The sequence below is a fragment of the Phocoena phocoena genome, chromosome 3, assembly GCF_963924675.1.
Source record: "Phocoena phocoena chromosome 3, mPhoPho1.1, whole genome shotgun sequence".
In the NCBI taxonomy this organism is placed as follows: domain Eukaryota; kingdom Metazoa; phylum Chordata; class Mammalia; order Artiodactyla; family Phocoenidae; genus Phocoena; species Phocoena phocoena.
Genome location: NC_089221.1, coordinates 164,822,190 through 164,836,921, shown reverse-complemented (window position 1 = coordinate 164,836,921; position 14,732 = coordinate 164,822,190). Strand labels below are relative to the sequence as shown.

The window sequence follows — 14,732 nt, the reverse complement described above, 5'->3', positions numbered from 1 at the left end:
CCTCCCTTCGCCCCCCCCCCCCCCCCCCGCCCCCGCAACCACTAATCTGTTTTCTGTCTCTATGGATTTGCCTCTTCTGGACAGTTGATATAAACGGAGTCATGTAATCTGTGGCCTTTTGTGTCTGGCTTTTCTCACTCAGCGTCATGTTTTTGAGGGTCATTCACGTTGTGGGGTTCACTCTTTTATTGTGAAGCACGTACTTCTAAAATACAGTTCTGTGAATTTTTCAAATATGTTCCACCGCGATCACCACCATAGCTTAAGATATAGAATTTGCCAGTCCCTCGAGAGCTCCCCAAGGCCACTTTTGGGTGAGTGCCTTGCCTCAAAATATCGATTTCCCAGTGGTCCACACCTGAAGGTGATTGTGCCGTCCCACAAGGGACATTTATCTCAACTAGGCACATGCTACTGGCATCTAGTGGGGAGAGGCCAGGGATGCTTCTCAACATCCTCCAATGCACAGGATAGACCCCCTACAACAAAGAATCGTCCAGCCCCAAATGTCAGTGGTCCGAAGTTAGGAGACACTGGGCTCCCCCGACTCCACGGATTACTTCTGCCCATCCTTGAGGGTCACAGGAATGTGATCATGCAGTGAACCCTATTTGTGTCATGTGCATCACGCACAGGGCTGTGTATGAGTTCGTACCTTGTTCTCTTCTTTTTGGCTGCGTCGGGTCTTAGTTGCAGCATGCAGGATCTTCGTTGAGGCAATGTGGGATCTTTCGTTGTGGTGTGTGGGCTCTTCGTTGTGGTGCGCAGTCTTCTCTCTAGTTGTGGCATGTGGGTTTTCTCTTCTCTAGTTGTGGCGCGCGGGCCCCAGGGCGTGTGGGCTCTGTAGTTGTGGCGCATGGGTTCCAGAGTGCGTGGGCTCTGTAGTTTGCGGCACGCGGGCTCTAGTTGAGGCGCCCAAGCTCAGTAGTTGTGGCACACGGGCTTAGCTGCCCCGCGGCATGTGGGATCTTAGTTCCCTCACCAGGGATGGAACCTGCATCCCCTGCATTGTAAGGGATTCTTTACCACTGGACCACCAAGGAAGTCCCCATACTTTGTTCTTTTTCATTGCTGTACCATATTCCATGGAATGAGTATACGCCAATTAATTTTCCATTTGCCAGTCGATGGTCACGTGGCCGGTGTCCAGCATCTGGCGATGGTGAATGAATCTGCTATGAACATTCACGTATGTGACTTTTGGTGGCAGAAGCTCCCATTCCCATTGAGAATAAACCCAAGAATGGAATTGCTGGGTCAGAGCAATTGACAGCAATTAGTAGATCAGTCTGTGAGAGTTAAAGCTCAGGGAATTTTGCACAAAACCCGACTTCTCTCTTGAAGAATCTATTCTGTCAATTCCGAGCCTGACTTCCCATGTAGTAGTAGCTCTCAGCTGAAGCTGAGTAGTACCAAGCGGCTGCCGGCTTAAAAGGGGGTGCATATCCAGCTCCCCACAGCTGTCACCTTCCCTCCTCGCTGCCTCACACCTGCCCCATTTCTGGTTTTCTTCCCTTGTCAGCATCTGGCATTGAGGCCCCTGTCCTGGGCTCATGCAAGTTCGGGAATCACTTTTTACCTTCCTCCTGCCCTACTGCAGCCTGGACCCTGCTGGCGTTTTTCTTGGCAACATCCTCAGAACCTCCTCTCTGCCCAGACCACCAGGGTCTTCTATCTTCAGCTGGTGGGCTCCTGCTGTCTGCTTACAGGTCACTTCCCCAGGGCAACCTTCTCTGAGCCCCCTGGCTGGGTAGCACTTCCAGCTTGAATTCTTCCACAGCCCCTAACTGTCTTCCATCCCTCACATTGTGGATTCCTTACCAGTTCCCAGTCAAGCAGGACTGCATCTGTCTCCTTCATTTGCCCACCACCCAACTCAATGCACAGTGAATACTGGCCATGGGGCATGGGGCATGAAGAAGAGAGAGAGCCCTCCTGCCAGGTTGCAGAAGCAAGCTGGGTTCCTAGGCAGAGCTTGACATGCATATATCACTCCTCAGAAGCTCCTTCCCCATTGCTGGCCCTAGGGGTCAAGGCCTGAGAAACTACCCTCCTCGCCCATCCCCCCCACAGTCTATAGCAGCAATGGCTGGCAAAATGCAGGGCCCCTTCCCTGGGATCCTTAATTTCTCACAGGCCAGGCCCACTCCCCAACTATCCCAGCTGCCCATGCACTGTCAAAATGTCCCCCAGTCACGTCCTTCACCTCCAGGACTCTCCCTGACTCCTCACCTGTCTTCCCTCCACCAACTGTGCTCTACGCCCTCGGTAGTCCCCCACCTCCACCCCCCACCCCCGCCCTCGGCCAGACCCCTCAGCTTTCCCTCCTCACCCCTCCTCTCTCCCAAGCACTCAGCCAGCCATCGCCTTCTGCTCCTTATCTGACTCCTCCAACCTCCCCACGGCTTTATTTTCTCCCCTGCTTTCAGCAGCCCCCAAGTCGGACACGCTCAGCTCTCTCCTTTCACCCGCACTTCGTCCCCTCACCCCGGACTCCTCCCCTGGCCCTGCGCCCTTCACCCTCCTCCCCTGGCCCCTGGGACTTGCCTCCAGCGCACCTGGTGGAGAAGAGGCGGGGCCTCCTCACCTGGCGGCCACAGAGCAGCGGGGCAGCGGCCCCTAGCGGCCGGGGAGGGGAGCGCAGCCCAACTGGCCTCCTCTCCCAGTTGGTGGGAATGGACCACCATTGCTGCCTGCCTAATGTTGGTCAGACAGGACGGGGGAGGCTTCCTGGACTCTTGCCTTCCGGGAGTGAGGATGGTGGAGTGTTTGCAGTTTTCAATAGCGTGATCGAGAGGTGACATTTGAGGGCTTCCCTGGGCTTCCCTGGTAGCGCAGTGGTTGAGAATCTGCCTGCCAGTGCAGGGGACACGGGTTCGAGCCCTGGTCTAGGAGGATCCCACATGCCTCGGGGCAACTGGGCCCGTGAGCCACAACTACTGAACCTGCGCGTCTGGAGCCTGTGCTCCGTAACAAGAGAGGCCGCGATAGTGAGAGGCCCGCGCACCGCGATGAAGCGTGGCCCCCACTTGCCACAACTAGAGAAAGCTCTCGCACAGAAACGAAGACCCAACACAGCAAAAATTAATTAATTAATTAATAAGCTCCTACCCCCAACATCTTAAAAAAAAAAAAAGAGGTGACATTTGAGTAGTCCTGATGGGGGAGGGGGGTGCATGGAGGGAGGGCGTCCTGTTGGCTCTGACCCTATGCCTCAAATCTGACCACTTCTCCCCAGCATCCTGTTCCAGGCCTCCATCGCCCTCACCTGCATTGACTGTGAAATCCATCACCCCAGTCTCCTGGCTCCCTCTCAAATCCTCTCTATAATTTTGTTTTAATTGAGGTAAAATTCACAAAACACAAAATTAACCACTAACCATCTTAAAGCGAACTATTCAGTAGCATTTAGTACATTCACAATGTTATCACGTTGTACAACCATCACCTCTATCTAGTTCCAAGGCATTTTCATCCTCCCAAAAGGCAACTCTGTATCCAGTGGCAGTAACTTGCCCTCCCCCCTCCCCCAGCCCCTTGCGATCGCCAATCTGCTTTCTGTCTCTATGGATTTGCCGGTTCTGGACATTTCACATCAATGGAATCATACAATACATGACCTTTTAGGTCTGATTTTTTTCCCCTCAGCATAATGTTTTCAAGGTTCATCCACATCGTAGCATGTATCAGAACTTCATTCCTTTTTACGGGTGAATAATGATTATACAACCTTTATTTCTCTGATCAACCACTGATGAACATTTATTTGGGTTGTTTCCATCTTCAGACTTCTGTGAATAGTGCTGCTGTGAACGCTGGTGTACAAGTATCTATTTGGGTACCTGTTTTCAGTTCTTTTAGGTACTTCCTTAAGAGTGGAATTGCTGGGTCATATGGTAATTCTATGTTGTATTTATTGATCCTATGATCTGTTACATGTTCAGATAAGACCATGCCATCCCCCTGATCATAGTCTTCCCTTAGCCCCTTCTGTCGCTGAGCATCTAATCCAGACCCTCCCCACAGCCTCTCAGGCTGTGTCTGGTGGTCCCACCAAGCTGGCCCTCTTGCTCTTCAAATTGTCCTGTCTGTTCCAACCACAGGACCTTTGCGCTTACTGTTTCCTCTTCTTGGAACACCCTTCCCCTAGATGGCACATGATGAGCTCCTTTCCGCTTTCAGGTCTCAGCTCAAATGTCTCCACATGCGCAACCCTCCCAGCCACCTTAGCCTAAATCATACGCACCCACATCCCATCTCATGATTCTTCATTGCTTTTGCCTTCATAGAATTGTTCACGTTCTGAAATTTTCTTCTTGTTACTAGTGAATCACCAGCCTCCCCAGTAAAGTGCAAGCTCCAGGAGGACAGTGACTTTGTGTCTCTTATTCACCATCATACCCTCAGCTTCCAAAACAGGGCCTGGAACCAGTGTCAGGACCAGGGTGAGGCAAAAAAAAGAGAAAGCATATTTTAATGCAATACTTAAAAAAAAAATAAAAATTCATGCAAAAATTCATGATGAACAAAATGTCATTCAATAAAAAGATAGCACCAGTTTTCCCGACGTTCCCTTTCCCCTCAGGCTCCAATGTGGCTCCATACGGCACTCATATTGATCCTGCCTTTATTTATTCTTTTTTTGCGGTACGCGGGCCTCTCACTGCTGTGGCCTCTCACTGTTGTGGCCTCTCCCGCTGCGGAGCACAGGTTCCGGACGCGCAGGCTCAGCGGCCATGGCTCACGGGCCCAGCCGCTCCGCGGCACGTGGGATCTTCCCGGACCGGGGCACGAACCCGTGTCCCCTGCATCGGCAGGCGGACTCTCAACCACTGCGCCACCAGGGAAGGCCCTGCCTTTATTTTAAAAGTTGATTATTTTGGTCAGTGTGGATTTTTTACATGAATTTTGGGTTTCTTAAATATTGCATTGCAATATTATTTTTCTTGATCGCTGAGTTTTTTTGACATCCTCTTAAGTTTCGTGGCCCAGGAAGTGCCTCATTCGCTTCATCCCAGTGCTTGCCCTGTCTGGAGCTTAGTATTCGCTTCCTCCATCTGTTGGTGTTTGAGGATGAATGGATGAGCCAGAGGGAAGCTGGGAGCCAGGCGACCACCAACACTTGAGTAGCAGGGCAGCGGCTCCAAGCGAGGTCCTGGGTCAGGCAGTCCTACTCAGAAGCTGACTTGAATTTTTTTAACTACTTGGGCAAGCCTCAGTTTTCCCTTCTGTAACATGGGGAGAAAGTAACTACCTCACGGGGAGATCATTAATAGTAAACGAGGGACTTCCCTGGTGGTCCAGTGGTTAAGACTCCATGCTTCCACTGCAGAGGGCACAGGTTTCCCTGGTCAGGGAACTAAGATCCTGCATGCAGTGCAGTAAAAAATAAAAAACAATAAAGATAACCATTAAAAAAAAAAAAAGACTAGTAGATTGTATGATATGTGAATTATACCTCAATAAAGCTGTTTTAAAAAGCCAAAAAATAAAGACTAAATGAGACTCGGTCCACTTCTCAGCCAGCCTGGGTCTCTCCTCAGTCACCTACTCAGACATCTCCACTTGAATATCTATTAAACCAAATGTAACTCCTGGATCTAACCTCCAAAACCACCCCTCCTTCGAGGGTCTCCATCCTTCCAGGTGCTCAGGCCACAGGCTTTGACCTGCCTCTTTCCCTCGCATCCCACTTCCCATATATCTGCTCCACCTTCAAAGTACACCCAGAATCCACCCGGTGCTCACCTCCTGTCACCTCCCTGCTCCTACCCCAGTATTGATCACCTGGACCGGTGCAGTCGCCTCCTCCCTGGTTCCCCAGCTTCTGTCCTTGACCCCCACACTCTGTTCCCCCACCAGGGCCAGAGGGCACCTGTGAACATCTAAGTCAGGGCACATCCCTCCTCTGCTCAGAATCTTCCATTGCTCCCAGCTGACTCCAAGCAAAAATCAGTTCTCCCCAAAGCACACTAGGCCAGCACGATCTGGCCCATTACCTCTCTACCCTCACCTCCTCCTCCTTTTGCCCTTACTCCCTCCCTCCAGCCACACAGGCCCTCTCGTGGATCCTTTGAACACCCAGCATGTTTCTGCCTCAGGACCTTTACATGGGCTGTTCCCTCTGCCTGGAACCCCCTTCCCCCAGATCTCCCCATGACTCCTCCCATCTCTTCAGGTCTTTACCCAAATACCACCTTCTCAGTGAGGTCTTTCCTGACCTCCTCTATCTAAAATTTCTGTCTTCCTTCCTTAATTTTCTTTTTTTTGCGGTACGCGGGCCTCTCCCGCTGCGGAGCACAGGCTCCGGACGCGCAGGCTCAGCGGCCATGGCTCACGGGCCCAGGTGCTCCGCGGCATGTGGGATCTTCCTGGACCGGGGCACCCATAGCACTTATCATCATCTAACACCCTGTATCTTTTGTCTGATTTCTCATCTGTCTTCCTGATTGGAATGTCAGCCCCAAGAACAGAGAAGCTTGTCTCCCTTGTTCACTGCTGTGCCCTCAGCACCTAGCAGGTGCTCAATACATGCTTGTTGACTGAATACATACCTCCCCCCACACCCAAACACAGCAGTTGGAATGAATCCCTGCCCACGCAATATCCCCCCAGCTCAATTCTGAGACCACTTTACCTGGCTTTTCATTTGAGTGAAGGCATAGGACAGAACGGGGCTCAGTCACTGCCCAAGATGGAGGTACAGGGAGCTTCCAGGAGAGTCAGGGGCACACAGAACGCCACCCATCCACCCCTCAAGGCTTGGACAGATTCACCATCCACTACCCTAGCCCCCCTGCTCACTTTCCAGAGCTACTTCCATCGTGCTTTCTGTAGCTGCCTTACCCACGGGATGGGGATGCACCCTGAGAGGGCCTCCAGTCCTGCTGCCAGGCCACTAGGGCATTCTCAGCACCTAGCACCCGGCCACACTGAAGGCTGTCAGGGGTCCTCTGTGTCTGAAGAATAAATGGAAGGAATGAATACATGAACCGAATGATGAGAAGACCCTCCGGGTTGTACATCCTCTGCCGAGGGGGCTCTAGGAAGAGCCGGGCTGGGGACGCCTGCTGGGCAGTGGAGGTCTGAGCGTTGTTCCAGAATCCAGGAACGTGTTTCATCCCCAACCCCAAGCCCCGCTCCCCCCTCGCACGTGTTCTGGGTCTGCGCCCCTCACCCATCCCCCAGCCCCGCCACACACCGGACCTAAGGAACCCAAGGTAGGACACCCATGACTGAGGGCGCCAGGCCTGAGACAGAGGACACAGAGCACTGGGGACAGGGGAGGGTGGAGGAGCGCAGCGCCCAGGACGGTCAGCATAAGAGCCTGAAGCAGTGGGCACATCACACATGGAGGGCACAGGGCAAGGGCAGAGGGCACAGGGCAAGGGCAGAGGGCACAGGTGAAAAGAGCCATCCACGTCTGAGTACAGGGTGCCCCAGGTGCTAGGTGCGCAGAATGTAGGGTCTCCAAGACGCCGGGGGATCGCTACATGGCGTGTCCTAGGCGTGGGGCAACCTGGGTGCGGGGGTTTTCTGGCACAGGGTGCAGAGAAGAGTGGGACGTCCAGGCTCAGGATATCCAAGGCGCGGGTCACGCTGGGCGTGGGAATCCCGAGGCACAAGGTAGGATGCCCGAAGCGAGGAGCGCCCCGGTAGTAGGGAGTAGGGCGTCCTGGGCGCGGGGACGGACACGCGCAGTGCTGGGCACTCAGAGCCCTGGAGAGACTGCGCGCGCGCGCGCGCGCGGACGCGTTAGTTTCTGGAGCCGGGCTGCTGGCGCGGCCTCCACTGCGACTGCGCAGCCCAGGGTCTTGGGAGAGAAGAGGCGCTGGGGCTGTTTCGCGCCCCCAGCCTCTACTTATCCTTCGCCTTGTGAGCCCCTCGCCCATGAGGCCAGAAAACCGAGATGGAATGGAGGCTAGTGAACTGATCCCGGCCACGACCAGGGGTGCTCCGCTGACCACGGGCTTTGGGAGAAATAGGAGGGGCTGGGAGGGCGTCCTGGCCAGGATTTTTCCAAACTGAGCCGGGGGTTTCTTAAAGCATGTCACTCCTTACCCTGATATAAGTTAAAGACACTGCCTCTCGCAGCCACTGAAGAATGCAAGTTAGAGCCATCTCCCAGGCACCCTCATAGGTTCCCAGGGTTGCTCCACAGAGGGAGGTGGGTGGACTGCTTAGGACCGGAGGGTGGAGTGGTGGGAGGAGGCTTGGAGCCAGAGGGCTCTGGAGATGCTCAGCTTTCCCTGAGATGCACGTTCTTCCCCCTTTCAGTCCTGCTGGATTTATAGAAAGCTGACTGTGTGGATGTGGGGTGGGGGTTCCTGGTTGCCCCCTGTGGCACCGCCCCCTCTCCCCAGCACCCCAAAGCCTTCCGTGGGTCCTACCAGGTGCTGTCGAGATGCCTCAAAGTGGGAAATTGATGTGTGGAGACGTGGAACCTCCCCCATCCTCCCATCCTGGTATTGCACCAACCACAGATGGATGGGATCCTTTCCGCAGCCACCAACCTCAACTTCATACGTATTTGGTCCCTCAGATCCAGCTGATCGGCCGGGCCACCCAGATTTAAGGCCCAAAGTCTGCAGCCAGTGAACCCTGGGTGTGAAGGAGGAACAAAGGTAGCCCACCTACTCTCTCCACCCCTGAAGTTTGGGGGCTGGATTTGGCCCAGGTTCCAGGCTATAAGAATCCCTGCCCTGAAACGATGGCTGCCCACAGCAGGGGGCGGAGGGTGGTGGGTGCCTTAGAGGTAGCCCCTGGTTACCCAGCCAGCCTGGAAGTCTGGAGTCTCTGCCTTTCCCTAAATTCAGCCACAGCCACCGGGACAGGCTTCTGGGAAGGGATTCTTAGAGGACAGGTTCATTCACTTGCAGATGTTCCCTTTAGGCTTTCTTAGATATTCATAGTTCCCATCCTAGCCTGCCCCAAGTTTTGTGTATTTACCACGATGCCACCTGCCCTGCTGCTACTTCCACACTCTTTCCCAATTCCTCACCCATTCTGCAGAGCCAAGTTGGGGTGGTAATGCATTCTCTTCCCTGGAGGTAGAGGCAAGGGTTTGCCCCCCTCCCCATCCTCAGCCAGTCCCCTTCCTCTATAATCCAGATCGGGACTTGTCTGCCCTACTCCCCCCACTGTTGCCCGCTCTGTGTCCGCCAAGATTCAGCCCGGACTTTGTATGGACTGGCCGGTTTACTATTTAGGTCTCCCTTGGATGGACTCCCTTCCCCTAGCATCCAAGCCAGGGATTTGCTCCTCCCCACCCATCAGTCTTCGCGTTGCACCCATCTTTCATAAAATGCCAGGCTTCCAGGTTCGCTCTCCCGAGATCCTCACCGGATCTTACCTCTCAGGACCTTCCCGTACCCGCCCCCCTCAAGGATCCTTGCCACCCCCCTCCAGTTTTTCCTCAGCCCCCACCTTGCACTGAGCTGTCTATTCTGCCCAAGTGCCTATTTTTGGCCCGGGACCCGGTTTTATAGTCCCCACTGTGGGTCTTGGCAGTCACAGCTCTGGCTCCGGGGATCTAAGCCAAGTCGGACTGTCTTCCCCACTCCGGGGTGGGGGAGAGGTGCAGGGCTCCCTTCGGTAGCCTCAGCCTGAAACCTGCCCCTCGCCTCACTCGGCCAGATGCCTAGGAACACGCTGGTTCCTTGCCCTACTTCTTCGAGTCCACCGGCTGCAGTGCAGTTGCTAGGCTGTGGAAATCCGTACCGAGTTTTTGCTCTTGCCGAGAACCTAAAATTCAATTTTTTTTCTCCCTTCCCTCGACCCCCTCCCAAAGCGAGACGTTTGAGGTGTTTATATAGATACTAACCTCCCCCTAACACTCCCCGCTCCTCCGGCCCGGTCAGCTCCAAGCCCTTGTCCAGTTGCCAGGGATCTTTTGCTGGGGGGTCTTGTCCCATCCCGCATATTCCAGTCCTGGCTTTGCGGCCCTCCCTCGCCTTTCATTGTAGGTCTGGTCTCCCAGGGTAGCGGCCTCCTCATTGCATTCCCTTCGCATCACCCCTGGATTGTGAAACCGCTTCTACCTGCCCGCTTCGGTGCAGCCAGCGCTCCGGATCCTTTCGTGTTCGAGTCCATCCCTCCTTTTGCCCCTCCCTCTCGCACGTAGCTGCCAGGAAGACGGCCCACGCGCCTCAGCCGCTAAGCAGCCCCCTCCTGGAGCCCCCTGCGAGCCCAGGTCTGGGAACTCTAGGCCAGGTCTTGCTTGTTCCCACTGCATTAGGCATGACGCATTACTCCTTCTCCCGAGGAAGAATCCGGCCCGAAATTTGCGTGCCCCAGGTGCATTTGGCCCTGTCGCAGCTCCCTTCGTTCCTCCCATCTCTATCTAATCCAACCCGGGTTTTGCATACCCCTTCCAGATCTCTCCCATTTCTCCCCTCAGCGGGCTCGGCGCCTTTCCGTTACTTCGCTACGGGCAAAATCCGCTCCGGGTCTTCCTTGAGCTTGTCTCCCCTCCCCCACTTCCCGTTCCAACGCCGGGATCCAGCTCGTCTCCTTCCCTCTCCCCGTTTTTCCAGAGGGGCTAGAGGGGGTGAAGGGGAGTAAAGTCCATCCCGGGTTTTCGGGCCGGCCCCCGGTGCGCTCGGGCAGGTTGCTGCGGCCGGTCCTGGGCGGCGGCTCCGCGCCGCGTTTTATGCGCGCCCGCGCCCCCCTCCTGGAGCTGGTGCGCCGGAGAGAGGGGTGAGCAGGCGGCTTGTCATTGCTGGTGCCCGGCGCCGGCTCTGTCCGCGCGTCCTGCGGTGCCCACGGGCCCGGCTGGGCGCCCCCCCTTCAGCCACCCCGGGGGCGCGACACCGCCTCGCCCGCCTACAGCCGCGCCCCCCCTCAAGCTCCGCGGCGCCCGCCCCTTATCCGAGCCCCCTGCGGCCACTGCGGGGAGCCCGAGCCGTCGGCGCGGGAGCTGTAGTCGCTGCGGCGCCCCCGCCCCGCCGTCTGCCGAGAAGGCCCCGGCGGATGGGGCCCCGCGGGCCCCGGAGCGGCGCCGCCGGGCGGCGGGGGGCTGCAGGGGCGCCCCAGCTGCCCCGTTAACCCCTCGGCTGCCACCGTCGGAGGGGGCTGGGAAGTCGCCTGGGCGCACACGTGCAGCCTCCGTCGGGGCCGCGGAGCTGCGGGGGAGATGCGGGCAGCTGCTAGCGCCTCTTCGGGGGGCTCCGCCTCGCCCCAGCCCCCGGAGCTTTGACACCGCCCCCGCTCCGCCGCCTCCCTCCCTGGGAGGGGCGCGGACCCGGTCGCCCCCAGCCCCGAGTCTCCGCTGCCGCGAGGGGGCCGCCGTTGGAACTGTGTAATCCGCTTTTTTTTTTTTTTAATTTAATTTTTGTTTGGTGGCGGTGGTGCTGGGCCCCGCCAACCCTCGCCCGTTTAACCCCCGCCCCGGTTCCGGGAGATGTGCCGGGCGGGGGGCCTGGGTTCGCGGAGCCGCAGGAGAGACGCGCAAAGCCGACCCCGGAGCGGCGCTGGACAGGTGAGTGTCTGCGGGCCCAGGGCGAGGGGGACGCCGTACCTGGGCCAGGTGTGTGGGCCGAGGTAGGGAGGGTGGGAGCCGGGGCCTGTGCTAGCCGGGAAGGGGGAGGGGATGCTGGAGCCGCGGGTCACCGCACAGGAGCGCGAGGAGACTCGAGGGCGGCCTGCACCTCACCCGCACCGGCCAGGGGACCGGGAGGGGCAGCCCCCATGGAGTGTCGGGGGTGCGGATGCGCGGCCGCGGGGTGCCCGGTGGGGGGAGGGGACCGCGAGTGTGCCCGCGCGTGGCTGCGTGTGCCCGCGCGCGCGCCAGCCTTTGTGGGGAAGCGGCGCGGCGGTGCCTGCGTGTCCCCGGTGCGTGTGCGCGCGGGTGCTTGGCGCCCTGTTTGTGTAGGTGTTTGGGTGTGAGCGGAGAGGGTGCGTGTGCGCGCCGCGCGCGGGCCCCGGCCCCCAGAGGAGCCGCGCTGGGGGCTGGCACCGCTGGATGCCGGGCTGGGGGTTGTTTTTCTCTGGGAGGCAGAGGCGCGGGGGATGGGGAGGGGTCTGTCTGGGTGTCTGGCCGGCTGTAGCCACCGAGAGCATCTTCCCTCCGCGGTACCCGGTTAAGCGTGGGAAGCTGTTGGGTTTAATCCACCCGGATTAAACCCAAGCCCTCCCTCTCTCCCAGGTGTTCACTGGGTAAAGCCTGGGGGTTTCAATTGTCATCTTTCCATCTGAGGGTCCTGTGACCGGAGTCCGTGCAGAAGAGGGTGGGCAGCGCTGTGTGTGCTCCAGCCCTGGCCAAAAAGTGGCCCCACAGGCATTTCTCCAGTGCACCTCTGGCACCCATCCGAAGACAGACAGCCCCCTGCCTGCACACAGCCCGCACGCACATCCCTGTCCCTAGTCTCCCAGTCTCGGTCAGCACCCAGCCCCATCCCTACCCAGCACCTCACTGTACCTTCCCCCGCAGTCCACTCCTCCCTCTCCCACCTCTCCCCCCCCCACAGTCATGGCAGCTGAGTGGGTGTCCCTCCGTCCCAGCCTTGGGAACAGGGCCCCCTTTCCTCCTGGCTTCTGCAGGACCAAGGGCCTGGGTTCCGCTGCCCACCTCCAAACATGTGGTGTGCAGGGGGAAGCAGGGGGAGGGGTTCAAAATGGCTGCCAAGATGGCTGGTTGTCTCTCCGCCTCTCTCTTTCTCTTTCTCTCCCTCTCTCTGCTTGCCCTGTTCTCTTAGCTGCTTCAGGAGTCATCGAGGAGACGGGGTTGGAGGGTGAGGATAGGTGTGGGGTACTACGCTTGAGAGTGGATATCTGCTCTGGGCCTGTGGATCTCAGTCCTCCTTGGGGAGAGGCCGTTGATCTCTGCTCCCCTCTCCAGTCCCAACTCCCTCACCCTGGCTAGCAGCCTGGGGGCTCCCTGCCCTCCACGTGTTCTCCTAGGCCTGATGCCCTGAATCGGTCATCGGGGTGTCAGGGTGCCCCACGGAGGGTCCCCGTCTCTCATCCTCTCCATCTGCTCCATGGCCAGGGGCTCAGGACTCTGGGTCGGCCTGGGTCAGGCCCCAGCTCTGGGGGCAGGTGACTTCTCCTTCCTCCCCACTCCCCTCCCGCTGATGCCAAATGTATTACTTAAAAGTAGGATGAAAACGGGGAGACTAAGAGAAGGAATACAACTTTCATTATCATATCGAGAAAGTTATCCGTGATCTTCCTAACTAGTAATTTGCCTGCCATGCTGTTCAGAACTGACTTGCCCATTAATTACGGAGATGAAAAATCATCTGGAAGGCAGAAAAGGGAACCAATTCGATCCCTGGCTGGCAACAGTGGCCCCCACGCACCGAGCACATACGTGTGTGCTCACATGTGAGTGCCCGGCCCCCCTGCTGCCATTGCCACCTTCTTCTTCCTCATTGGCCTCCCACGGGGCCTTAGCTCACCCCATGCTTGTTACTCCTGCTCTCCAGTGCCCTACCAGGCCCTCCCTCACTCCAGGGGGTGCCCATCCCAACATCCACTCGTGGGGAGCTGGCCTAAGGCAGGATCACCCGTGCTCTGTCTGCCCTTGAACGTGGAGACGATGCCCGGGGTTGGGGGAGGGCAGGTAGCTGGGGACCAGCGCATCTGGGCTGTGGGGCCTGCAGGGAGGAGGTGGAACGCAGGAGACTCGAAGCCTGGTTTCTATTCCCAGCCTGCCCTGGGGAGCCTCTTCTCCTGGGGGGCCCAAGGAGGACCCTGCCGGCCAGTGGGGGAGGGGCCAGCGGGCGCCCTGGCTGCTCTGGAGTCTGTTTGCATCAAGCGATCTGGTCCCGGCCTGGGGTCCACCTGCATGTGCGGGGCTGCCTGCTGCCTGCGCCTGGCATCTGCGTCCTCCCTGGGTGCCCAGGCTGGCAGGAGAGAGTGTGGCGCTTCAGCCCCAGCCTGGGCATCTGGAGGTGGGGGTGCCGATCCCAGGAGGCTGTGCTGCTTGGCCCCAGAATGGGTGCCCATGATGGAGAACAGGAGGACAGGGATCCCCGATGTCCCCACCCTCTGGCCACGGGGAGCTGAAGTTTTCAGTCTCCGCCCCCTCCTACCTCTCCAGCCAGACGTGTGGCCAAGGACACACAGGAGGCTCTGGTTTCTGTGTGGGCTCCTCTCGAGGATTCAATTTCCAGACGCCAGACATTTCCCCTCCTCCAGACCCTCCAGGGAGGTGGGGGGCGGGGTGGGGGGGATGCTCCTGAGATGGGGGTTCCCTGGGTCTGGAGCTGGACCTGACTGTACCCGGTACTCCTCCCAGCTCTCGCCTCGGCCACCCTGATGGAACAGAAAGTGGGGTCCCAGGTGGGAGGGGGCCGCTGAACAGAGGTCTGGAAGTGGCTCCCACTGCCCCTGGAATCCAGTCCTCTGTTACATATCTGTCCGCACCTGCGTGTACCCGTTCTGTGTGATTTGGACGGTGTCCTGGACAAGCCTGTGTGCAGCCGGCCACGTGTCCGACAGGCTGGTCCTATGTTCCTTAAGGGTCTCCTCTGTACTCGTGTTTGTGAGTTTTGCGGAGGGGCTGGCAGTGTGTGTGTGCGTGTGCGTGCGTGTGTGTGTGTGTGTTTCCATGTGTGAGCAGCGCTCTGCATCTTGTGGGCACCTGCAGGCATGCTCCCAGGTGTATGTATGTAGGGCTCCTTGGAGTGAGGCTGGGTGCACCTTTTCATGAAATCTGTGAACATTTGCCAAGTGTCTTTTCACTAGGCGCCGTGCTGGGGACACCGTGGGGACAGTGCCCCAGTCCT

At 57.8% G+C, this 14,732-nt stretch overlaps 1 protein-coding gene across 2 annotated transcripts in view; it reads left to right on the top strand.

Annotated features, from left to right (window-relative positions):
• Positions 1-11,137: 11,137 nt before the first annotated feature.
• Positions 11,138-14,732, top strand: part of ADGRL1 (adhesion G protein-coupled receptor L1) — a 43,681-nt gene continuing 40,086 nt past the window's right edge. For both annotated transcript variants that reach the window (XM_065875650.1, XM_065875649.1), the window contains exon 1: positions 11,138-11,479. The gene's annotated coding sequence lies outside the window, so the exon portion shown is untranslated. The remainder of the gene's footprint in view (positions 11,480-14,732) is intronic.